We start from the raw sequence: 26,715 nt of genomic DNA, 5'->3' as shown, positions 1-26,715 counted from the left end.
AACCCTACTCCCTACATTGGAACTCAAACTTCTCTCTCCCTTAAGCCATAAGATTACAGAGATAGAAAAGCACAAAGAGTTGCAAAGAGCACATCTCCTCATTTTTAGATACAGAAACTGAGTCCCAAAGAGGCAGTGTGACAAGCCTACTTGCTGGAACCTATCTTAGAATCAAGTATATGGCCTGGCTACCCATGTACCCAGGGCCCCAAGTGACTTCCCCATAGCTGCCCAGAGGGTCTCACTGTCACAATGGCTGTGTGAATGACAAATCTTCCCAGACACCAGACATGGGCAGCCTTGGGGGGGGGGGGGTTCCTGAGCTTCTGCCACCTCATAGCTGATGTACACAGGAGCAATGTCATCCCGGGTGGATGAGGAACACCTGGAGGCATCCAGAGAAAGCCAAGGAACACTGTAGCCCGCTTTCCTTAGCTACCCTGCCTATTGAGAAATTAAGCAAGTCACCCTATCCACTGTGTAACATCATATTGCTGTTACTTATGAAAGGGTACTGGACAAAATCACTGCTCATAAAAAAGGAATCAAGGTAGAGTTAAAAAGTTACAAAGGTGAAAATTTAGTCCAACTACAGGTTACTTAAAGGAAGGGAAAACCAGCTGTTGGGCAAAATCTACCACAAAGCTGAGTGAAAGAATAAAAGAATGGCTTAGATACTGCCATTCCCCCTTGGTTTTCTCAGGAACAAGCAACTCCAGCTCTGGAGGGAAAAGACCTGGGTACAAACCCTGACTCCTTAACTGAGCAGTTGTGTGGCCTTGACCAGGTGATTTCACTTGTCTGAGGCTCTGCTCCCTCTTCTCCCTGATCCAGGACTGCCGTGAGAGTTCAGTAAGATAACGTCTGCAAAGGGCCCAGCTCTGGCACAGAGTAGGAATTAATGAAACAGTCATGAAGACAGCTGTCACCATCACTGGATCCAGATCTAACCATGACCATCACCAAGCTAAGCAAGCTGTTCCAGTAGGTGAGAGCTGGACAAAGACAACTGGACCTCACATCCCAGTGCCAGCACAGAGCCAGCACTGGACACTGGTTTGCCTAACACAGGGCTTCTCAACCTTGACGCCTCTGACATTTTGAACTAGGTAATTCCTTGCTGGTGAGGCCTGGCCTGTGCCTTACAGGATGGTCAGCAGCATCCATGGTCTCTACTCTCTAGATGCCAGTAGCATCCTCCCCTCACTGGTTCCAGTCATTTCTCCAAATGTTGCCTGAGGGACAAAAGCACCCCTGGTTGAGAACCACCGGTCTAGTGAAATGTCCATAGTGGGTTTCTTAGGCAGGGTCAAACAATCTACCCAGAGTTTCTGGTTACAAATCACCTGCCCAGAGTTAGTTTTCCTGGCAAACCACTGAAAAACATTCATCTCATATTTTTATCAGCAGTGCATTCCAAGGGAAGAGAACTAATGGAAGAAATAATTTGGTGAGGGTATAACTCTTGTACTTTTTTACAAGGCTACTTCAACTACCAGCTAATACATCTGTGGCTACTAATTTCTGCCTGATCAAATGGTGGGGTTTTCTAAAGCCCACACACAGGTTCACAGGGAGCCCCAACTCTTGATTAAACGTTGTGGCTGGTCAGTAGTCTCCAGGAGGGCAACAGACATACACAAGAACATTCTTTCCAAGGGTATTTATCACCTTCTAGTTCAACATAACCAAGACATCGTTCCAATTCTGGGGGCCTTTAAAAAGGCAATGACTTAAATGGGTAAATGAATGAAAGAATAAACAGCACCTCTCCTTTTCACATGAGCTTCTGCTGAGTGCCCACCCTCTGCGGCAGTCACCCACCTCCCCATTCAAAAACAAACAAACAGAAATAGGTTGTGATCAAGACATACTCCTGGCCAGAAATGCGTCTCCTTGGTCCCACCTGGCAGCTCTCTGCTGGCTCCTCTGACAACCTTCTCCAGGAATACACAGGGAGAGCCCTCTGAGCCCTACCATGGCCTAGTGCCTCAAAAATGTGCAGAAACTGCTTCTTTCCAGGTGCAGGGAGCTTAAGAGGCTCCACAGTGAGTTGTGTGTGAGACAACCTCATATCATCAGCCACACGGAGACACCAAACCGGCCTGAGACTGGCTGGGACCCAGTGGGAAAAAGATGGGGAGAGCAAGCAGATCAGGAAAAACAGGCCAGTAAGGAAAGGACATCTGTTGAACACTTATTACGCACTTCACAGTAAGACCTTCCTTCAAACGTTATCTCCTTTACTTGTCACCACACAAGAAAGCTATAATGCTCCCCAGTTGCATCGACAATAAATTCAGAGAAGTCTGACCCACTGAGACTAAAGCCCAGCATGTCCCAAAGTCCACGCTCTTTGCCACACCAAAGGCTCCCAGCCCTAGCTTCACAGTTGATACGGATGCCCAGTCAGAATCCTGGCCATGGAGCCAGGCATGTTATTTTTGGAAAAGCCTCCCAGATGAGTCTAGTGGCCATTCAGGGTCTAGAGCCACTACCGAACACAAGGAATAGAGGAGGAAGTATGGACGGAAGGATGACACAGCAGGCAAACATCGCCCATGTTGAATTATCCACCCCTGGAACCTCGCCGCGCTTCAGAAGCCCTCCATCCCTCCGCCTTCCACTGCAAGCACTGAGCACTAAGAAAGGTCAATTTTAAGGTGTGCTAAAAAAAATGGTTTTGGAGAATAAATCCACAAACCTGCATGCTGTATGGGAGATTCGAGCAGAAACTGCTTTTTGCATAATGGGCTTTCTCACACCATCTGCAGTGCTGTCTCCCTTTATTCCTATAGAACAGGGGTTCTCAGGAAGGGGCAGTTTTGCCTCCCAGGCAGCACTGGACAATGTTGGGAAGCCGCTTGCTTTTCATCACTTGGGTAAGATGGGGAGGCGCTCCTGGCGTCTAGGAGCCCAGCGACGCTGCTAACATCCCACAACGCACAGGGTGGCCCGCGCTACAAAGAATTATCCAGCCCCAGAGATAATAGTGAAGTTCAAACACCCTACAGCAAAGAAGCAGTAGTCACCGCGAGGTAGAAAGCCTCAATATAACCCTCCTTCAGACCTGCCCAAGCATCTTTCAAAGAATCACAGAATCTGAGCAGGAAGAGACGTCAGAAACAACGGGCACAACTGAGACCCAGTTGGGTTTTCACGACAATGAGAATAAAGCTGCACAATGTTTACCAAACCACATCATAATACTTTGCTGGCTTGACTCCCCACCCAGATAGTACATGTGTAGCAAATTAACCAAAATGGAATTCCTTACTGCAAACTCTTATTTGTTGGTTTAACAAATATTTGTCGGGTACGCAGTGTGTTTAGGGCACCAGGCGTAACTTCCCTGTTGAAACTGTTTAACACTGTGGGAGAGCCCTCTTTGTGTTCAAGCCCAACATAAGACCCAGGCAAGATACATAGGCTCAGAACCCAACAAAATCCCCCCTCAGCTGGGTTTATGGTGGTTTTATTGTTTTCTGGCTCATTGGGTAACTTGGCAACCTGGGGTCAGGTGTGCAGAAAACTGAAGGAGACTCATCCAAGAATTAGCTCCCCAGAGGCTGCACAGGCCGAGGCTCCACACAGCCGGAAGCCCAGGGCCAAGTGCCCAGCATTCCTCCCAAACTGCCCAAAGCCGCCCTCTGCCCCAGCCCTGCTCCCCACTCTCTCCCACTTTGGGCAAGTTACAGCCACCCAGCCACCCCCACCCAGCCCAGGTTCATCCCCCTCCTTTCTCCTCTCCGGGAAGCTACACTCTTATCAACAACAATAAGCACTCTTTTGTTGCTTGCCACAGAAATGGAAACTGCTCGGGGGAAGAAATTGGGAACGTTCTGTACTCCAGGGTCACAGAAGATTTAAAACTCATTCTCCCTACTGGAGGTCTCATTTATACTGGGCAGCAACAACAACAAAATAAAAACCTCTCGAATGGATCGTGCAACAAAGGGAAATGCCGCTGAGGCAAAACTAGTGGTGGGGGCCCAGAGGACAGGAGAGGAGGCAAGAGGAGCCACCACCACGCGGAAGAAATTGAGGTCCTAGAGCTGGGGTGCTGAGCACTGCCTGCTGCTGGAGGGAAGCGAAGGTACCCCCGTCCTGCCCAGCTCCCTGAAACACCTCCAGTGCCTGTGGCCTGCTCCCCTCCATGCCCAGGAGCAGAGTTCCCCACACGTCTGCGCACCCCACTAAACACTTGGTACAGCTGTGCCATGAAACTGGCCCGGAGTCGACTGTTCCTGTTGTAAGGGGAGAACTAGCCGAAGCTACCCAGCCCTGCAGGGCCTGTGATCACAGCGGAAGCTCCCAATATTTCTCTTCTCTCCTCGTTCCCTGGAACTCTGTCTGGAAGTTATTTCCTCAGGGAAGGCTCCTTAATCCCCCAGATTCAATCTTTCACAGAACAAATATTTACTGAATGAATAATATTTACTGCATGGCGCCCAAGGGTTAGGTGCCCATAGTGTGTTCTTTCATAGCAAACCCCTTTTCCTATGTAATAGTAGTGATGGCACTAATTAACTACTTAGGTAATTACGTCTTAGAGTTCATTCCCATGCCCAACCCACCGGCCTTTCCAGAATACTGAGCTACATGAGAACACATGCCAAATCTGTCTTGTTGACTGCTGGGTTCCATCCTTCGTGCCTCCTGGGTGCCAAGACATAGGAACGAATGATAAGCAAATGTCAAGGCCAGTGCTGTCCAGTAGAAATGCTAGTCACAAAGGCAAGCCATAGGTGTTAAATTTTCTAGAAGCCATACTTTAAAAAGTTAGAATGGGTGAAATTAATTTTAACAACAGATTTTATTTAGTCCAATATTTCTGAATTATTTCAACATTTAATTAATATGAAATAATTACAAAAGAGACGTTTTGCATTCTTTTTTGTTTTTTAATAGATAGGGAGAAAGGGAGGAGGGGCAGAGGGAGCAGGAGAGAGAGACTCCCAAGCAGGCTCCGTGCCCAGCGCCCTGAGATCATGACTTAAGGGGAAATCAAGAGTCCAATGCTTAACCGTCTAAGCCACCCAAGCGCCCCTCATTCTTTTTCTTATATCAAGTCCTCAAAATCGAATATGCACTTTATTCTTATAGCAGATCACAGTTTGGACCAGCCTCATTTCAAGCGCTCATTAGCCATGTGTGGTGACACTGCATGGTGTTCATCTAGTCTCTACAGCGGCCTTACTAGTGTGTTTGTTCTCTGCTAGAGTAGGAGAAAAATTATGCTATGCCACACCAAGAGACAAGATAGCTATTCTGCCTATGGTCTCTTGGGTTAGAGTGGCTGGTTTGAATCCTGACTACCACTTACTACTTGTGTGACCCTGGGCAGGTTATATAACCTCTCTGTGCCTTAGTTTCCTCTTCCATAAAGTGGTGGTACTAACAGTATCTACATTATGGGAAATAAGTCAGAAACAAGGAGTTGAGACCCATAGCCCTTAGAACAATGCCTGTCACACAGTAAGTACTTGATAATATTAGCCATTTAATATTTTACATGTTTGTATCACATACAGATATTTATGTCCACTTCCTGCCACAAGAGCTAGGAGGCAGTGCTAGCTTCAACCCATTCTGCTGGTAGGGCAAGAGAAAACCAACATCCGTTTTAGAACATATTCTGTGAACATATTCTTTCATGGACACTGCAAGATATACCTCAACAAAAATGTGATTATGGACATGCGAATTGTACAGGCTAGAAAAAACTTTAAAATGCTCATAGAGAATTTAGACTCTCACATGACACACATTATTAATGAGAATGGAAAGTACTGGTTTAAATAAAAACCCTTTGCAACTTTGTGCTAATTGTTTTAATGTTTCTCTCATGTTGAATTCAAGTTTCACTGTACAGAACACACAAGTCTTCTCTTTTCCAATCCAGCACAGAAAGCAAATGACATTTACATTTGATTTCCTGTCTGGGGCATAAAGCCTGCTAGGAAAGCTAAGTACTCAGCAGGTCCCAGCAACAGGGCGAATGGCTTCCTCGCCCCGGCTGCTGTCATCAGGCCTTGCTGCAGGGAGACACTACATTTAGAATGAGGTAGTAAGACTTACCCTGCCGGAATGCTGTGAAATTTAAATGAAATAATATAAGCCACAGTGCTTGACCCAAAATAGGTACTCAATAAATGTTTCCTTAGAGAAACACAGTCTGATGTCTGTGTCTTACTAATGATGTCACAATCTCATTAAAAATGTCTTGGGTTTGAGCTAAAAATGTGTTCTAACTCTGCCCTTTTGACTCTACAGAATAAGGAATTCCTCTTCCCAAAGCCGCCAAATATATGCCCTCTCCCACCAAACCTTCTCTTTTCTAGCCAAACACCCCCAATTTCCTCCAACAAGACAAGAATTTGTTGTCTTTAAAGTAACTGGAAGCATCTGGGCTCTAGTGGGTCCCAAGACACATCTGAGCACCAATAACATGCTTGTAGCAGTGGAGCCACTTGGTCTTGTGGGATATGGATCAAGTTAACCTCATAATTAGCCCAATGCTTCCTTCAATATACAAAATTCAAGGAACTTTCTCCATAGGCTCTCCCCACCCCCAACACTGACTACAGATGCTTCTTTGTTTGAAGGAAACTGTTTTAGGACTAATACACTCTTCACAGACGAAATCCAGTTCTGATCCTTTGAAGTGACATCAGCAGTGGTCTTGGGAAAGGTTCCGTGGAGGTGAGAAGGGACAATCAAGGGTGATAAATCAAACGCAGGTCAGTTTTCACTTAAGGACAAACTATCATCTGGTCAGCCTGGCTCAGTCATCAGCCAGCTCTGGCAGCGTGCGGTTTCTTATGTAAATGGTAAACAAAACACTGAATGGTGACAACTTCTTCAACTGCTAGGATGAGCCCTTGGTTTCTGTTCTCTGCTTAAACTTGACATCCTAAGCTGCTGGTTAGAGGAGAGTCGTGTTTACAAAAACATTTCAGGACTAATCACAATCATAAAGCCTTTCTTAGAAATGCTGCTACTTGCACAGCGTGTTCACAAAACACCTCGTCTGCTTTGCCTCCTCAAGCCCTGAACTGAAGGCTGCAATAATCTAGCACAGACTGTTCAATACCGTAGCCGCTAGCCACATATAGCCCCTTGGGCATCTGAAATCTGCCTAATTTGAATTGAGAAGTGCGGTAAGTGTAAAATAATACACGTAGGATTTCAAAGATTTAGTACAAAATGTATCTGATTAATAACCTTCTATATTGATTTTATGTTGGATTGATAATATTTTGGATATAGTAAACTAAATAATTATTAAAATTAATTTCACCTTACTTTTTGCTTTTTGTTTCAATGTGGCTTCTAAAACACTATAAATTATATACATGATTTGCATTTGTCGCCCCCAGTACATTTCTATGGAATAGCACTAGTCTGTACGGCAATAGGGATGCTGAAAATTCCAGATTTCTCTGGCTCTCCCTCTAGGTTCAGGCTAAGGAATGAATAGGCTTATGTCAGAAGCTGTCACTGACTGTGCCGCTTCTTTATTGGTTAGACTAAGGCAGTGGTCCTCAAACTTCAGTGAACATAGCAGCCATGGACTAAACTGTGTCCCCCCAAAATTCATATGTTGAAGCCCTAACCCCCTATGTGACTCTATTGGAGATAAGGCCTTTAAAGAGTTAATTAAGGTTAAATGAGGTAAGGGTGGAGCCCTGATTCAATAGAACTGGTGCCTTTATAAAAAGAGGAAGAAACACCAGTGCTTTCTCTCCGCCATGTGAGGACATATGGACAAGGTAGCCATCTGCAAGCCAGAAAGAGAACCCTCACCAGACACTGAGCTGAATGGAACTTTAACCATGGTGTTTCCAGAATCCAAAGCTGTGAGAAAATAAATTTCTGTTGTTTAAACCATCCAGTCTGCAGTATTTTGTTATGGCAGCTTGAGTCGACTAAGACAATAAGCACCACCTGGGGAGCTGTTGAACTGTGAGTTCCTGGGTCCTGTTGCTCAAAGATGCCGATTCTATTGACCTGGGAGAGGCCTGAGAACTCTAGGCATTCTGTTTCCATTGACCATACTTTGAGGTACCCTGGACTAAAGGAAACATGATTATCGAGACTCCTGTTGGCACTGTTGCAGCCTAAGCTGGGGGCCAGGAACTGAAGCCCTGGCTCTACCACTGCAGTAGTGGTAGCCAAATTAATCTGATCGCAAGCGCCCCCTTCTGGTACAGTGTTTTTGAGATTGCAACCAGACAAACATACTTTCTCATAAATTACATAATGCCCAACTGTAAGTCATACACTTAATATTAGTGACGTTTACTTATACATAAAAATAAAGGTAAGAAGTTATGCTGTTTTCTTCCTGGATCCCAGTGGGTCAGCTTTAGCTGTAGAGGCCTCTCACCAAACAAGTTCTAACACTTCATATTTCCTTGCCTTTGCACATGCTGTTCCCATTCTGCCTTCTCTACACTTAGAAAATGCCTGGCTCCTAAATCTTCTCTGTGCAGCTCTCCCTTCCCCTTCCACCTCCCAAAGGCAAAGTTGATCACTCAGCCAGCGCCCCCTCTGCAGCACCTTTATTGACTTCTCGTGCAGAATTGCAAATATTTGTTTAACCTGACAGCTCCTTGAGGACACGGGCTGTGCTTTATCTGTTTCTCCGGTGCCATGCACGCAGTTCCTGGACAGTATGCATTTTTTTAAAATGTTTGTAAAATGAGCAAACCTATGAATGAAAGTGCAATTAATCAACACTTTAAGCAAGTCCTTGCCCTTCTCTGCAGAAGTAGAATCACTGCAGTGTATCATGAGAAATGACCCACATAAAGGAATGCAGTGCAAAAAGCTATCTAAAGACATACAGGGTTTTAGGCGGGGGTTTACAAAAACACATATAATTCACACCAAGCTGAGGATGAAAGCAAAGTGAACTGCCTAAGCCACTCACAGTATAAAGAGCAGAGAAGGTTTCAGGGAGGGCTTTGGGTTTTGGTTTTGGGGGGGTTTTTTAGTGCTCTTTTTAATTGTTTAACTGTATTAAGGTCAGGATCTTCCTGGCAAAGTAATAAGGGATGGTTTGTGAGAGGTCTCAGAGCATATTTGTGGGGCAGGACAAAGATGAATGCAGAACAAGAGTGCTTTTAAAAGCATTATAATTTGTGATCTACATCCAGGTCTGCACTACACAAAATAAAGGAATCACTTAGTCCAAGCTCCAGAAATTTTATGGCTACATGTATCACCTTTTGGAAACATAAACCTGGCTTGGGGTGTTCTGTCTGAAGAGCCTCATTATTTAGAAGTTTGTCTTGGGGCGCCTGGGTAGCGCAGTCGTTAAAGCGTCTGCCTTCGGCTCAGGGCGTGATCCCGGCGTACCGGGATTGAGTCCCACATCGGGCTCCTCCACTATGAGACTGCTTCTTCCTCTCCCACTCCCCCTGCTGTGTTCCCTCTCTCGCTGGCTGTCTCTCTGTCACATAAATAAATAAAATCTTTAAAAAAAAAAAAGAAGTTTGTCTTTCCTGCTTCTTCACATGCATCTCTCCATCTCTGTCCCCAAGTTTCTCCTGTTGGTTGAATCATAACAGGTGGCAGCAGTGTCCGTGCCTGGAAGAATTCACTGGGTGCTCCCTCCCATGTGCTGGGGCCCAGGCTGATGAGATAAATATTTTTGCCACTTCCCTGTTTACACAAAAGCTGTCCCTCTCAGCAGGAACTTGAAAGAAATGAAGTTATACATAATCGGTTTATCTTATTAGACCCACTTAAAAGGGATGGACCCTGTGAGATACTGGAAAATAAAATACACCTCTGTATATGAAACGCTTTTCAAGGTGATTAGCAAGCAACATTTAGCAAGTAGAAAGGTTTCCATATTGTTTCTCTAAGAGTAGGGTTCCCAGATTTAGCAAATAAAAATATAGGACACCCAGTTAAATTTGAATTTCAGATAGACAATGAATAAATTTTTGGTGTAAGCATGTCCCAAATATTCCTTGTGTCCTGCATTTTATCTGGCAACCCTACCTGAAAGGGAAAAGTCTCTACATAACCCTGGTAGGGAGAATTTCTCTGTGTGTTTTTGGAAATGTTTCCCACTAGGTGAAAGGTATATATTAGTAGAAACATAAATCTGAATGTTGAGGTTTCTGAATCTCTTCTAGTTCATATCATTGATTCACTAATATTTCATCCCAAATATTTTTTTCACCTCTATTCTGTGCCAGGTACTGCGTTAACTGCTGGCGAAATAAAAGTGCTGGAGAATAACATGGTCCCTGACTTCTTAGGACTTATAAAGTAGCTATGTGACCCCTTAACCTCTCTGTTCCTCATCTTGCCATGCATGGAATAAAGTGGTTGCTTACCTTGGGACTATGTTTCCCAAAGTGGGTCCTTTCCTAAAAGATATTATATCAAAGTTTTCCATGGTCAAAAATTTAAGAAATATTGTGGGGTACCTGGGTGGCTCAGTCGGTTAGCGTCTGCCTTCAGCTTGGGTCATGATCCCAGCGTCCATATCGGGCTCCCTGCTCAGCGGGGAGCCTGCTTCTCCCTCTGCCTGCCGCTCCCCCTGCTTGTGGTCTCTCTCTCTCTGTCAAATAAATAAATTAAATCTTTAAAAAAAAAAAATTTAAGACATATTGAGTTAAACAAACTTAATGATATTATACTGTAAACCTTCTCAATATTTTAATGTGTTCATACTCTTCATGATCTCTAAATGGTGCCTTACCCTGGAACTATCACTCTAGGGACTGGTAGTCTGTGGAACACACTTTCGGAAACACTGCCCTAGGCTGATGCCTGAAGTCCTTTATAAATTCTGTTCTTGCCTTCTTTCCCTTCTCTGCTGACAATCTCCTTCATCCTTCAAGATCCAGCCCAGATGTCCCCTCCTCTGTAAAGACTTTCCCTCTGACTTTCCCACCAATCCCCACTGCCCCCCACCCCCCCCCCCACACACACACAGCAGGGACAACACCCTGTCTGGCTCACTTCTGCATCCTGGCACCTAGCACTAGGCTTAGTCCATATAATGAATTGGGTTGATAAATCTATTTTTTAGTGAATGAATAAATGAAGTAACACATACCACCAACAGAGTTACTTTCTCATAGCACTTTTTTTGTTGTGATATAATTTTTTCTTTAGTATCTGCCTCCTACTTTTACTGGGACTATTCTGAGGACAGCGAAGAAACATTATTAGTTTTTCCATCCCTAGTAAATGAATGCAATCTCTGCACATGATTTGCTCTTAATAAACAATAATAAATAACACTGATTGCATTACATTCTGTACCAGGCACCTGCATAAATTATTTTTATTTAATCTTCACAACAATCTCATGAAGGGTGTTTGGCTATGGACTGGCTTGCTCAACCTCTAGGCTGCAAAGCTGAAAACTGTTTCTCAGATTCCTGTGGCGCGCTCTCAGTTTTGCATGTAAATTAGGTTTCAGTTTGTAAGTATTTGCATGAGTTTGGGAATGCAGAAATGAGGCAGAAGCTGCTTCCCCCTCCTCTGGAAGTTTCATTCTGGCAAGTCAGGGTGGAAGTGCGAGATTTTTCTGCAGCAGCATTATAGCCCTTCTTCCAGCTTCCTGGGCACAGGAAGCAGAGGCAGTGGCAACATGACACTCAGTTGTATGTGTCTGAACTCAGCCGTTCCCATGGTGGCTTCAGAGGGATCGGCTCCCTTGATGGGTCAGTTCTGGGATGAGGGATCATTCTAGGAGCTCCAGCTGAGCTCCTCCAACTTTGCCAACAATTGCATAAGTAGATAACTCCCTGTATTGAATTCCTTTCTGCTTAAAGCACTTGGAAGGGTTTCCAGTCCTTGTACTGAGTACTGACGTTACTATCATTATCTACACTCTCCAGAAGAGAAAACTAAGGTGCAGAGAGATTAATTCCCGAAGGTCCCCATTTATTCAGTGGTAGGGGTAAGATGTGGATTCAAAGGCCAGATCTCTTTGTTATACTCCTCTCAACAAGATGGGGGAGGAAGGCAGGGTTGACATAGAATTCAAGAAGAAAAAACTGGTTTCACTGATCAACTACCTTAAAACTACTAGTAAAATGTGTGCAAAGATGAACTTACAAGTTTTTTCCTCAGGCCATTATTTAAAATAGAAGATATTCAGAAACAACTTCAATGTCCAATAATGGGAACTAGTTACATGAATTATAGCCCAAACACATGATGGAATATTATGCACACCTTAAAAAACAATGTTGTGTAAAGCAATAATAGAAGAAAGATGTACAGCTCTATGTTAATAAATCTGAAAACCTGGATGAAATGAAACATTTTCTAGGAAAAAGTTTATCAAAATTCACCAAAGAAGTGATATAAGAAAAAAAATACATTTGATAGCAATTATAAAAATTGCAAATAACTGCCCTTGAGAAAAACAGCTGGCCTTGATGGCTCCAGGGTTGAATTCTTTTAAATTTTCAAGGAACTAATAATCTCAAGATTACCCAAACCTTTTCCATGGCCTAGAGAAAGAAGTAGAGATTTTCAATTCTTTTCAAAAAGTCCAAATACTAGTGACTTCAAAACCTAACACACCTTAACAAGGAGAGTCCAGCAATACAATGAAAGAGCAATACCTCAGGGAATTTCTATTCCAAAAATACAAAATAATTCAATATTAAGAAATCTATTCATATAAGTCCCTACCTTAATAGATCAAAGAAGGAAAACCAAGTGATCATATAAATACATACGTAACAAAGGAATTTAGTAAAATTTAACACCCATTCCTCACAAAAACTCTTAATATGGTAGGACAATATGGATATAGGAATATGTGGTTATATCTGTAACATAATAAATAACATGTATATTTAGGGAAGGATAAATAAATATGTACATCTCAAAAAAGGTAGCTTAACACTTAATGGTGAATAACTATAGAAATACTTGTTAAAATCCAGAAGAACGAAAGTTATCCATGTCTCTACTAATGGCTAGCAATATCCTGGTGGTTAACTGCAATGAGACAAGAGGATAAAGGTGAGTTTTACAAATGTCAACTATTGTTGTACTAGTCTCCTCTGTGGAAACAACAGAATGACAACTAGACTCTTACATGACCAAGGCTTCCTCCAGTTTCTCCCCCTCTGTCCAAACCCACCATAGCCCCTTAATCAGTACAACAGTGCAATGGTCAACAGTGATACTCATTCCCTTTCCATGCTGTGAGCCCAACCTTTCCCCAGTCCATAAGCCCCAACACCAGTTCTTCACGTTTTCTTGGGATGCCTGATAGACCCACATGACCCGCCAGTCCTTTGCAGTAATTCCTAGCTCCTGTCCCATCTCGTCAGGACTATGCTCTCAGTCTGACCGGGCAGATAATCGCGGCCTTGCCAAGGCCACGATAAAGGCCGATGGGTTGAGGTAGAACTCTTTCCAATAGCTTGTTTTCATTGTAACTTAGCAGCTTTCAAAAGATCAAATATCTTACCTGAAAGGAGGGACCCTGACAGAGGTAATAGTGGCAGATACATGGTCCTCAGGAAGGAATTCCTGTCCTAGCTAAGCCTTTCAAATGTAATAGTTACTGAGTCTACCTATATTTAAAGGCTGTCCTACATCTAACTGTCTTACTGTTGTTGTTCACTTAATAATATTATATCTTGGGCCTGCTTCCTGGAAGTAACTTACAATAAAAAGGAATTAAAAATCACTGAAAGTAAATATCACATGAAGACTGAGCTTCCAGGAAGCCAAGGCAGAAAATGAAATGCAGCACATTACATACCTCTCACTGCTTGGTAAACAGCACTATCAGCTTCTCAGAAGAAGCAAAGTTCTTTCTAGCACGGAACACCAAAACACACACGTGCACGCATATGCACACACACACACACACACACACACACACACACAAGCATGCGTGTCCAGATGCTCCTTCAGAACTATCCTTTCAGAACTAACTTTCAGAACAAGGTTATTTGATAAGAACTCTGCAAAAGAGATAAAAGATTCTGTCCTTTTATTGGGAGATACCTCTTTAGGGAGAAGGGCATTGGCACAGTACAAAGGCAAAAGCAGGGGGAAGATAAAAAAAAAACAACAACTTGCTGAGCTTGGTCACAAATGTGAAAGTAAGCTGATTTAGTTCGTACATGAGAAACACTACAGGACCGGAATAAAGGCTTTTCACAAAGTTGTCTTCATTATTACTATTCATCAGGGTAAATGCGTGGTTTGCTTTCAGTTCTTCTGTATTGAAGCCAGTGAGACATGAAGATAAAGTTCCAAGACAACGTTAAATTACTAGCGCCTCTTAGTAGAAAGCCGCATATTTCTTTTCAGGGTTATGTACTGCCATTTTTCTTATTCATTACTGGTGTAACATCAAGCTGTGAACTTCTGCAAGGCTGGAAATAATTCATGCAACCAATCTTCTTTAACAAACTAATCATCTCTCCCCTTCAGGAGGTACAAGATATGGAACACTGGTGATGATTATGAAAAATAACAGTATTTATAGGAATCCACTGGGCTCCACGCTATCTTTAGTATAGCTAAGGAAACTTTAGCTGTGTTTAATGATCTTTCCACTACTACTCCCATTGAGACAGGCAGGGCCTGTCACATCATTTTAGGACAGAAGTTCTCAAACTTTTGAGAAGCTTTTTTTGTCCTCAGAATTCCCTGACGTTCTGATCAAAGTTATTAAGTACTCCCAAAGAGCTACTGTTTAGATGTGTTATGAGTACTGACATTCGCTATATTAGAAAGGTGAAATTTTTAAATACGTATTTGCTAATCTTATTAACAGAAAACCTATAAGTTTTTTATAAAGCACAATTATATTTTCCAAAACAAAAACATTTGTGAGAAGAGTGGTATTGTTTTACATTTTTTTTGCTAATCTCTTTAATGCCTAGTTTCACAGCAGATAGCTGGATTCTCATATCTGCTCCTATACTCAGTCTGTTCCAGTATCACATGTGATGTAGTATCTGGAAAGCCCCAGGGCACACTCATGAGACAATGAGAGCGAGAATGGAGGTAACAACTTGGTATTACTATTAAGACAGTTTTGTCCTCACAGACCCCTGACAGTGTCTCAGGGGCTACCAGAGTTTCTTCAACGTATTCTGAGAACTGCTGATTTGGGATCAGACTGACTCCCATAAAAGTGAAATTAAGTTAAACTTACTTTCTAGTGAACAAAGCACAAGAATTTAAAAAGTTCCATCCCATATACGTAAGCTAAACAGGAGTAGAAAAGTGTCTCTTTGAAGGGGTTTAATGTGCCTTGCCTAGGGTAATGAGGGCTACTGCATTACTCTTCAAAATATCTGCGGCTCTCTTACCTGCTACTCCTCAGCGGGTCTCCCAACACAGACTCTCCCCATGGGAAGATGACACTCCTCCCACCCGACTGTGTTCATGTCTGGGCCCTCTGACTCACCTTGGGGGGTGAAATGTGAGTGCAAGCGACATGCGCTGCTTCTCTGTGCAGAAGCTTTGCGGGCTACAGCACGATCCCTCCACCCCCATCTCCTCTCCCACGACACTCACAGCGTCCCAGCAAAGGGCTGCTTCTTCAGCCTACGACCTGAAACGAAGGCAACACGGAGCAGAGTGGCAGTCAATCCCTGAGGTACATGTAACAAAATAGCAGTCCTCTGAGATTTTTGGATTGTGTATTACTGCAGCACAACTTAGCCTATGGTGACTGACAAAGGTAAGATACTTACAGAAAAACTTACCACACTAAAGAAAGTATCATAGTCATCATTCCTACAGACTAAAGAATAAAGAGCGAGGGTGATCTATGTCAGCATCCTCAATTGTTTTAGCAAATGTTAAATGTAACAAGCATTATGGAAACAAACCTTACACTAAACATCAAATGTTCAGGGGTAAGATATCTCAGCATGAAAGGAGATGATGGGAAGCATGACTTTGACATTAGACCTAGACTGGAAGCCTAGTTCTGCCACACACAACAACATGACCTCAGGTAAGTTTTCTGTGAGTCTTATTATTACCATCTGTAAGATGAAAATAGCAGCATTACTAAAGATGGTTTTGAAAACTGAACAATACGATTATATGAAGTATAGAGCAGATAGCCTGGCATACTGAGGGTTTTCAGTCAAGGCTGCTTTCCTTCATCCTTCGTCTCTTCACCTCCCACTCCCGACTCCCAGATGGGGATCTAGGGATTCTACACTGAGCTCTATCTACTGGGTTCCTCATTTACTTTTATAAATTTTAGTCCTTCCAAAAATAAAAAATTGGGGATGCCTGGGTGGCTCAGTCAGTTAAGTGTCTGCGTTCGGCTCAGGTCATGGTCCCGGGGTCCTGGGATCGAGTCCTACATCAGGCTCCTTGCTCAGCAGGAAGCCTGCTTCTCCCGCTGCCTGCCACTCCACCTGCTTGTGCACAAGCTCACTTGCTCTGGCAAATAAAAAAAATCTTTAAAAAAAATAATAAATTGTACACATACAACATACATACACACAAATAGTCATTTAGTCTGTCACTCAACGAATATTTATTAAATACTATACTCATTTTACAAATGAGATACCTCAAGCAGTAAGGTTTCATAACTTCCCCAAGGTCATATGTCAGAACACATATATTTACCTCATTTTTAACGGCTGATAATATTCAACAGTATTGATAAATTACAACTGACTTAATCATTCCCTTTTTGATGGACATTTTCAAGCTATGTTATGTATTTACCATCATAAAAAAGAAACCTCCTTACATATGTATATATGTAACTATATGTGTAGGGTAAATTCTAAGAATTAGATTGCTAGGTCAAAGAGTATAGAAATTTAAATTCTGATAGATACTGCAAAACTGCCTCCTGGAAAAGTCTTTACCAGTTCATACTCCTGTGCTCAGGGTGGGGACACACCCTTTCCCCAGAGCTTCATCTACACTGTCCCCTTAACCTGCAGCAGCTTGTGCCTCTGGACCACTGTTTGCCAAACCTTATTCCCAAGAATACCCTCACTGGGCACTGTTTAGGAAAGTCTCCTGCCTGGAGAGCACCCCCTTCTTGTCTCTGGTAGCTTAATGCTTTCTTTCTCTGCTTTCACAAATAATATATTTGGGGAGCCTGGCTGGAAGTGAGCTTTGTCCTGCTCTGAACTACTCAAGAATAATTCATCTCTCTGAGAGGTAACTTGTATATTGATCCAGAAACATTGCAGCAGTGTAGCTTTTTCATTGATTATTTGATAATGGGTCATTTCATTTCTATCTACTCCTGACTTCCCTGTCTAACTCGGATAAAAAAAACCAGGTGACCCTGAGCACATAATTCATCTCAGTGGAAAGCATTCTGCCTGCCAATTCACATTAGCTCAAAAAGTGACCCTGCCATCCTCCAAGTCACTTAGAACAATACATTCCAGAGATGCCTCTCCCAACCTGCCTTATTCTTGTTTAATATTTGGGCAAGAAACTAAAGGAGTCTGCAGCAAATTGTATCTCATATCTTCTTGGAAGGAGGCAGAAGAAGATCTAAAACATCTTTCAATGGAGTCAGCCCACATTGACAGGAGTACTTGTAATCGCTTCCATTGTGTGTTCTTAGCCAATTTACAACTACATTCATTGAATTAGTAATGATCAGCTGGGACTCACAGAGGCCTAATACCCAGGGCTCCACTGGGGGTTGCTGGCCAATAAATATTTATTGATGATAATTGGGTGACAGAGAGAGATGGGCTCAGCCAGAAATTCAATCTTCCTGCAAAAGCGTCCTAGCCAAGATTCCTCCTCAAGCCACACAGATGCAGTACCCAGAGAAATGGGGGTGAAAAGACCTTTGAAGATATGTGAAAACTAAGAAACTCAGTTCTATGATTGCTTTGTTTGGTGAAAAGTATAGGTAAACTCTTTAAATATCATCTTTTTAACCAAATTGTCAACAAAGGGAAGAGAATTTGGAATTCAACATTTTGCTTTCCTGGATTCTGAATTTTCCTTCCTAGTTCAAAAAAATATTTCGGTGCTTCATTCAAACTGTACAGAGACTAAAAGGAGGCCCAGGGCAAGGAACGAAAGAAGTAGAAAGAGAAAAAATGGCACAAGAGAAGAAATAAGTTACTGAAAAAATTATGATAAGAGACCCTTTCAACCCGTGATGTAGGCTCACTGCCACTGAAAACCATTTAATCATTATTTCCCCCAAAGATGATTCAGCCTGCTGCCTCTACCTGACAAACAGGAAAATTACAGAGATAATTAAGCTATCAGTGTTAATCGTCTTATTGGAGGATGTATTAGGCTAGTCAAGATATGACAGGTTATGCTATAGTAACAAAGAACCCCCAAATCTTAATGACTAAAAACCATGAAGGTTTATTTCATGCTCAAACCACATGTCCATCTCAGGCTGCCACAGCATTCTGCTCATCAGAGTAACCCAAGGACGCAGGTGGACAGAAGAGCCGATTGCCCTTTTAGAAGGAGAATCTTGCATCAGCAATTACACATTCTGGTCTGGAATTGAAGAGCACTGAAGACTACCACAGAGGCAATGCTTAAGACAGGTCTAGCTTTGAATCCCTCCCTGCTTCTCATTAACCAAGTGAACTTGGACACATCACCTAAACTCTTGGAGCCTCAGATTCCTTATCTGAAAAATGGAAATAATACAACTTATCATGAAGTTGCTCTGAAGAGTAAATGAGATAATAAACATACAGAACGAGCACATACTTGGGGCTCAGTAAATGATAGGCTTTTGTTTTTCACTACATTAAAAGACTTCCAATGAACCCAGTGAGTTCACACAGATGTGTGCTTTTGCTCATTTGCACATTATATACAAAATTCTTTAAAATATAAATTAAACAATTATATAGATATAGATATAGATATATAGATATAGATATAATCTCAAGGCTTTCACTGTCACCTACTGTGGCTCCTAACAGTTCAGTTTTGTACATGGGGAAAGGTGATCTAAAGGTGTTTGAAGTATTGAGCCAAAGTTGTTCTACAGTCAAGGAAGTGTTAACATCCAACTTTGTGTCTCCTGACTTCCAGTACAATCTTATTATCTCACTGCTATCCCCTACCCTTTGTGCGTGGGGGACAGAGGGAGGAACAATAAGCTGCACCCCAGGATAGCATCTTTGGCAGCAAACTTTCAGACAAGGATCAGGTAAATCAAAAGATTATTTTCATTATTCATATACCATGACTGTGCTTCACAATGATATTTCACATAATAACTAAAGAAAATTAAAGAGATTTAAAAAAGATCAAAATTAAATTGTAAATAATTATAATGTTAGCCATAATAATAGCTAACATTTACTAAGAATGTACCCTGTGCCAGGTCCTAGTCTATAAACTTTTAGAGGATTACCTCATTTAATCTTCACAGTAACACTGTGAGGTAGGTAAGTAATATTACCCCATTTCGCAGGGAACTGAGGCACCATGAGATGAAATACCTTGCCTAGGTATCCTAAATAGTAAGTGGCAGATTCAGGAGTCAAGCCCAGACAATCTTTTTCTGAAGCACATGCTCTTAGCTTCTTCACTATGGCTCTAATCAATACAGAGTCATTATTTTTGAAATCCTGCTTACCAGAAAAAGGGACTGGTGGCTGAGGCAACTGCTCCGTAAGTTCAAATGCTGTGTTAAGAACTGCAGGTTAATTCAGACATACTGTTTTACTCTCGTCCATGTTTATACTCAGCATCTCCCTAGCACCAGACAATTAACCAACAGATAAGTTCTTGAACATATAAAGAAAGAGCAGAAGAAAAGCAGCAGATTGGAGCATAGAGAAGGTGATCAAGTGATAATTACTAAATGAGTAAATAGCAATTCATCATCACCAACTGAAGAAAATTCAAATTAATACTCTTCCTGTGCTAGTTAACAACATCCCCATCATAAATGAAATACGAAGTTCATCATTTCAAATCCGTCAGCCCCTTAACACAAAATATGTGTGCCAGATTCTGAATTTGAACCTCATTGCACCACTGCCTTTTTATAAGCCAAGGAAGAGGGTTTATGGAACAAAGTGTTTTAGGGAAGTGTCGTAAGATAGAGGCAGGAGAGGGAACTCATGCTTATCTCCAGGGAGAAGGGGGAGAACCCAGGGATGGAGCAGGCAAGCTCCATCAGGCCTGAAAGGTACTACTTCTGTGCTATGGGACCAAAAAATTGGAGAGAGAATTTAGTACCTATTATTTTAATGCTCACCTAAAGAAAATTTTAAAATTTCATGTCTATGAATTTTCACAGAGGACCAAGTGATCTATACTAACCCCAAGATGTCATGTTCTGTCAAACAAAACAAATCTCTCTCCAGATAAAGACAACAACATTAAATGTAATTCTCCGTGTATCTTAAAATGTATAACCAATTAGTAATCACTTAGTCATGAACTAATAGAACTTGCTAGGTTCCCCTTCCTGATTTCTCAGAAATATTTGGAAATTAATGGGATATGATTTATCAGACTAAGCCCGTAAGCTATTTTCAAGCCCTTGTTCCCTTTTTCTTTCACATGACAAAGTGGGTTACAATTAAGAATTTCTGTGATCATAGTGTACGATCGCTATTGCTAAGTGAAAGCTGCAAGGGTAACACCAGTTGGCCAGGGTAGGTTAGTGTCACATGTAAGGCCTTGTCAGTCAGTAACTCTCAGATCACACACTTGCACCTGCTGTCCACACCTCCTCAACTGTGCCTGATGAGAAAGGCTCAGCCCCAGCAAGTTGGTGAATGGTCGGTCCATGGCATGCTCTAGCAAAGGGGATCAGAAATATATGGGCATTGAAGATTTATGGGTGAGGAAGAATCAATCCAAACTCATATACCCTAAAACAATTATGTAAGTCACCAACGTTTTCAATTTGTTATCAATAACTTTCAAATCAAATGGAACAGACCAGCTTCACTGAACCAACAGAGAGTCAAGATAACCCAAAAGGAAGCCCTTTGACTTTCTGACTGTCCAGGAGCCTTGATTCAGAAATGATGGAAGGAACTCTCCTGCTTAAATGCTGAGCAGAGGTATAGCTCTCAAGACTACAAGTGGTCTTCCTCACATCTTCGGGGTTTTCTGGGCTAGGTCATGGTGGCCATGTTGGAAATGGGAACTCGGCACCACCACCATACATAGAACTACACGCCTGCTTTAGGACTTAAGTTGTTACTTCCCTCTAGGCAGAAACTAACTCAAACTCCCAAATGGCCTTGGCTGGGAGCTATAGCGCCTGTATCACCAATATCCAAAACTGCTTTTGTCAAACTGATGATACATATATTCTTTAACGGTATCATGATCTTGCCAATAAATACCAAATATATCAGCTCACACTTCCTGCTAGCATAGTATTTTTTCGCTGTTCCACAAAGTGCCGGGGTTTCCCGGAACGGCTCATAGACTGTTGCCAAGACAGGAAGGGAAAAAGAGAAGGTCAAGAAGGTGGCGCATCTAGCCCACCTCCACAACCAAGGCCTCTGCTTTATCTATTTCATACAGCGGGGCTACAGTTCTCCACTTGAGAAAGGGTCTGCATCTCTAAAAAGTGTGGAAACCACTGTTCTAAATGCCCAGGTTATCAGAAAAATCAGTATCTAGTGTGCCCCATCAAAGAGAAGCAGCTATGGCGCTTCCATGTTTGTACCTGCCTCCCAGGAAGTAAAGTTCACGTGGTAACGGCGTTTCCTCCATGCCCCTCCCTCCCCCTCCTCCTTAACACCTGGCTCCCCTCCCTCAGAAGCTCTTGGAGAACCTTCCCTCCCTCCTCCACGCCCCAATTCTGACCCGAGCCCAGAGTGAGGGGAAGCCGGGTGCCCGGGCCGGAGTCCCGCACCGGCTCCGTAGACAGCTCCGCCACCATGACTCAGATCAGCAAGGAAGAGGTGCGGCCCTTTATAGGGCAAAGGTAACCGAGAGTCAGCCACTTCTCCGAAGCCCCGGAACCAGGCCATCCTCCCCGGGCTTTTCTGCTCTTCTCCCCACAATGCAATGCCCCTGCTGGTGGAGGAGAATGGCGCTGTCCCCAAGCCCCCAGTCCAGTACCTGCTCCCTGGGGCCGAGGCCCAGGACGCGGAAGATCTGTGTGGTTGTCGCCCCTGGCACATAGCTGCTTCAAGCCAGCGAACAAGGCCGACTTCAGCCTCCCCGCGGGCGCCGCAGCAAAGCCACCTGGTCTCGGAGCTGGCGCGGCCCCCACGCGCATGAGTTCCTACAGCCAATGGGCGAGCTGTTTGAGCACGTGCCCCGTCGCCAGTGCGCAGACTCAGTAGCGGACCTGCGGGACGAGCGCGGGGGCTTTCCAGGCGCCGCTCTTTCGTGAGCTGGGTGTCTGCCACCCAGGGAACCAAGGTGAAAGACCTGGGTCTCCAGGTTGTGGCAATCTAGGCTGGTAGGGGAGGAATCAGTCTCCCACCGCCTCCCTTGGAACTGATACCGATCTCTAACTAGGCGGGCAGGGAGGGGAGGGGAGAACTGTTACCACTTGTGAAGGGAGCAGGGGTCTGTCCTTCTGGACCCCAGAGTCCAGCTTCTCTAGGCTTATGAGCAGCTGAAGGCTGCTCCTCACATCACTGAAGCCCTGACCCCTCACATCTACCTTGACCACCCCAAGGCCTTGGGCCTTGGCTCCCCCAGCTCCTGGTGTGGGGGCACAGGTAGGACCCCTTTGTGGTGCCACTTAAATACGTATATGTGTACATAGACTTCTAGGGGAAGGGAAGAGACAAGGGCTGGGGTAGAGACACCCTTCTTTCATCTCTTTCCTGGGCCCATAAATTGGAGGGAGGGAAAGGATTTTTACATTTTTTTAAAAGATTTTATTTATTTATTTGACAGAGATAGAGACAGCCAGCGAGAGAGGGAACACAGGCAGGGGGAGTGGGAGAGGAAGAAGCAGGCTCCCAGCGGAGGAGCCTGATGTGGGGCTCGATCCCAGAACGCCGGGATCACTCCCTGAGCCGAAGGCAGACGCTTAACGACTGAGCCACCCAGGCGCCCCAGGATTTTTACATTTTTTAAACTATTTTCCGAATGAAACAGTCTAGGCCAAGGGGCCCCCGGCCCTGTCCCTTGTCCCTCACACCCACTTTGTTACGTTAATTCAAAACACATTTATTGAGCATCTTCTCTGTGCTCAGCAGCTGAGTGGGGTGGGGGGTGTTTCTACACTTATTTGATGCTTCCCCCACCCACCCCATACTTAACCATTGCCTTTAGGGGAGCTGTGGGAACTGGGGCCCTTCTCGTGGGATTTGAGGGTCTCCAGGAAGCCTGACCAAGCTGTCCCCCTCCTCTATGCCTACCCACCCCCTAGCCCCCTGCCTTTCCCCCTGCTGGCTGGGGGCAGCTTCCAGGACATCTTACAGCTCTGACTTATTTATCTGGAACCCCTTCCCCCAAATGAGGAGTTTGGAAGTCAAGGCCTTGGACTGTCCCTAGGGCTTAACAGTCAAGGGGACCCACATACCAGTGCCAAGGAGGATGTCAAGTAGAGATGTCATTGCCCCTCTCTGCCAGAACTGGGCATGGGAGGGAAGACAAGTTTGGCCTAAATCAGGTGACCTTTCCCTGTAAGTGTCTTCTCTGTCACTGAGAGCCCCAGAGTATTATGAGAACTAAAGAATGCCAGCACCTCCCCCGCCCCCAAACAGAAGCAGCTATGTGTATAGCAGTGTTCTGGGTTTTCAGAGTAAGGCATTTTCCTTTCTCATCAGTGAACATTAGTTACCCTTCAGCACTCCAGGAGGAACCAGCAACCCTGAGTGCTTCAACAGCCTAATGGGGCCCCTACTTGATTAACCTTAAAAAAGAAAAAATAAAAAAAAAAAGACATGTAGAGGAAGGAGAAGAGATATGAACAAAACAAGTAGTAAAACAGAGTGATGCCACCATGGAAATACTATCTTGTCACCTTGTTTCATAGAAATTTACCCAGCCATCTTTAAAGAAATGGTTCAACCCAACTATTAAAAGCTTTGCCCAGACTGAAGGAAGTCGAGAAACCAAAGAACTTGAGTAGAGGCTATGTCTCCATTCAGAAAGCTTGTGATGGCCTATCAGCTGATGGTCCTGCTGAGCCTACAGAGCAAGGGAAACCAGACCCTAGGCTGAACTGTCTGTAGTCAATTCTGGATGCATCTCCAGACAAAACATCAGTCAGACACTCTGGCACCAAAGATATGACCAAGAAAACGCTGGGAAATGATCTCTGTATACAGGTCTGTGATCCCAAAAGAATCCTACAGCAAAAAGTCCTAGACTCCAAATGCATCAGACTGTTTTCATCCTGGTTGTCCCTGCAACAGACACATCCATTGATGAGCTCCTTTCAGTGCAGGCCTAGGTGATTGCTGCTTCTGAGGCCAGAGACCCAAGACACCCAAATGGAACTTCTTGAAAAGCCCAGAGAGGATCACTTTAAATGCCTTTTCCTCCAAACACTGACTCAGGGGAGAAGCTCCAGTCTCAGTTTGAGGGGCATAGACCTCACACAGTAACTCTGCATCAGGGCTGAGGATTTTAAGGTGGAAAAGGACAAAGCTGTGGATTATGCACTGCTGGGCTGCTTTCCCAGCCCCTCAAAGACCCCCCTCCATCTTAGCTGCAATCTGACCCAGCCTGAGGAACTCTGAAGTCATGAACTAATCCTTTCTCTTCTCAAATAAGGCAGCTTCTTTCACACTGACATTACCAAGGCAGCCCCTCGTCATTAGCTTGGAACGGAGGTTCAGCAGCTTTGCTATGGGGTGGCTTTGATCTGATATTTTCATTATGATATCTACAGAAGAATTTGGGGACATTTTATAAACTCTAAAGACTTAAATTGGATTTTTAGAGATTCATTAACTCATGAAATCTTAGGTTATGTCATTGTTGTATGAGAGCCAGTAGAGAGGGATCTGAAATATGTGTCTCTAGTGACCACATGGCTTCTCACAGTGAGACTTGTCTACAGACAGGGCCAACAGATGACCAAGTGACTGGCTAAAGGAGGTGGCATTGTCAGAGGACACCAGGACTTCTGTCAGCATTTTCTTAGTCCCTGTAGGGGAAAAAGTTCCAGTTCTTACTTCTTTGTTTGCCAACAAGATGCTTAGTTGTCTAGAATTCATCTGTGAAGAGTCCCACAGGAATCTGGCAGTCACATCAGAGCAGGAATTCATTCCAAGTGATTAGAATGGAAAGTTATAATAGTAACTTGCTAATATCATTAATTCACAACAGAGATTTGCAGTCTTTGGGGGCTGAGCCATCATTTGGTTTATTAGGAAGGAACAAAATCAGGCTCACTCAGAGGAATTTAGATCATCTAAGTACAATAGATTTATTTCATTTTATTTTTTTAGTTATGTTGAGATAAAGTTTTTTTAAAAAAGTACAAAAGATTTAAAGGCTGAAAGCATACCTGCCAGTGCATAGACAAAAGAGAGAAGATGCAGCCTTATCAAGGCAGGTCCAGGTAAACAGCAGGGAAGTGAAAGATAATGGAAGAGGTCATAATCCTCTGATTCTGAATTCCCCATTCCAAACTTGCCATGGAGACACTGGAGATCAGTCTCCCTGATCAGAGCCCACATCTCCCACATAGCTGCTGGGCTCTGCTTCCCGTACTTTCTAGTCCATGGACAGTCCCTTCCCTTAAAACTGAATGGCACAGGACAGTGGCCTACATGAAAAATTCAGAAGAAACTTCACTTTGAACTCCAAAGCCCATGTTAGAGTACTCTTAGCCTAGATTCCCTGGGCAAGGATTAAAGGTTAATACTTTAGTTGGGAAGTTCAATGCCAGGGCAATAAAGTAAAGGGAAAGAAGGGCGAGTTAGGGAAGGATGGAAAATAAATGCAAGCTCATGTCTTACTGTTTTGTCCACTGCTTCCTGACATGTCTTAAAGAGAGACAGCTATTGTCCAATGGCTGCTTGGCCACACACGACATCTCCATTCAGGCTATAAAGAAAAAAAATAGGGGCACCTGGGTAGCGCAGGCGTTAAGCGTCTGCCTTCGGCTCAGGGCGTGATCCCGGCGTGCCGGGATCCAGTCCCACATCAGGCTCCTCTGCTATGAGCCTGCTTCTTCCTCTCCCGCTCCCCCTGCTTGTGTTCCCTCTCTCACTGGCTGTCTCTCTGTCACATAAATAAATAAAATCTTTAAAAAAAATAAAGAAAAAAAATAAAATAATGTACCACAGGGTTGTCCATCAAAGGGAAGAATAGGGAGGGAATTTACCCATCTCCAGTCTCACTGGCCAAAATGTGGCCCATTTAATTTCCCTGCATTTCTGAGTTGCACTGAATGGCCCCTACCCCTGAGAAAGCCAGGACCCCACACATACACACACACCCACACCCACGGCATGATGTTCATTTACATCCAGAATTGCTGGAAGGAGCCAGAAACTCTGGGCATCAGAACCACACCAGCGCCTTGCCAGAGTCAATCCCCACCCCAACAGCTGAGATGGAGTAAGCAAGCTGCATCTACAAGGCAGATGAGGCCAGGAGCATCCTGAGATGTGTCAGATAAAATGACATGATACAAACTTAAGGAAATCCTTACTCTTTGCTCCTAATTTTCAACATAGTTCTCATCGATTCTGAACCCATCACTGCAGTTGGCAAAATCTGGAGGTTGTGTGAGAGCCAGCAGAAAAGGATCTGAAATATGTGCCTCTAGTGACCACAAGGTTTCTTACAGTGAGACTC

At 43.7% G+C, this 26,715-nt stretch overlaps 1 pseudogene; it reads left to right on the top strand.

Moving 5' to 3' along the window:
• Positions 1-15,463: 15,463 nt before the first annotated feature.
• Positions 15,464-22,406, top strand: LOC113242314 (carboxy-terminal domain RNA polymerase II polypeptide A small phosphatase 1-like; annotated as a pseudogene).
• Positions 22,407-26,715: the final 4,309 nt, after the last annotated feature.

The sequence above is a fragment of the Ursus arctos genome, unplaced genomic scaffold (assembly GCF_023065955.2).
Source record: "Ursus arctos isolate Adak ecotype North America unplaced genomic scaffold, UrsArc2.0 scaffold_25, whole genome shotgun sequence".
Classification (NCBI taxonomy): Eukaryota; Metazoa; Chordata; class Mammalia; order Carnivora; family Ursidae; genus Ursus; species Ursus arctos.
The sequence above is the reverse complement of the archived record's forward strand: the minus strand, read 5'-3'. Positions and strand labels throughout refer to the sequence as shown.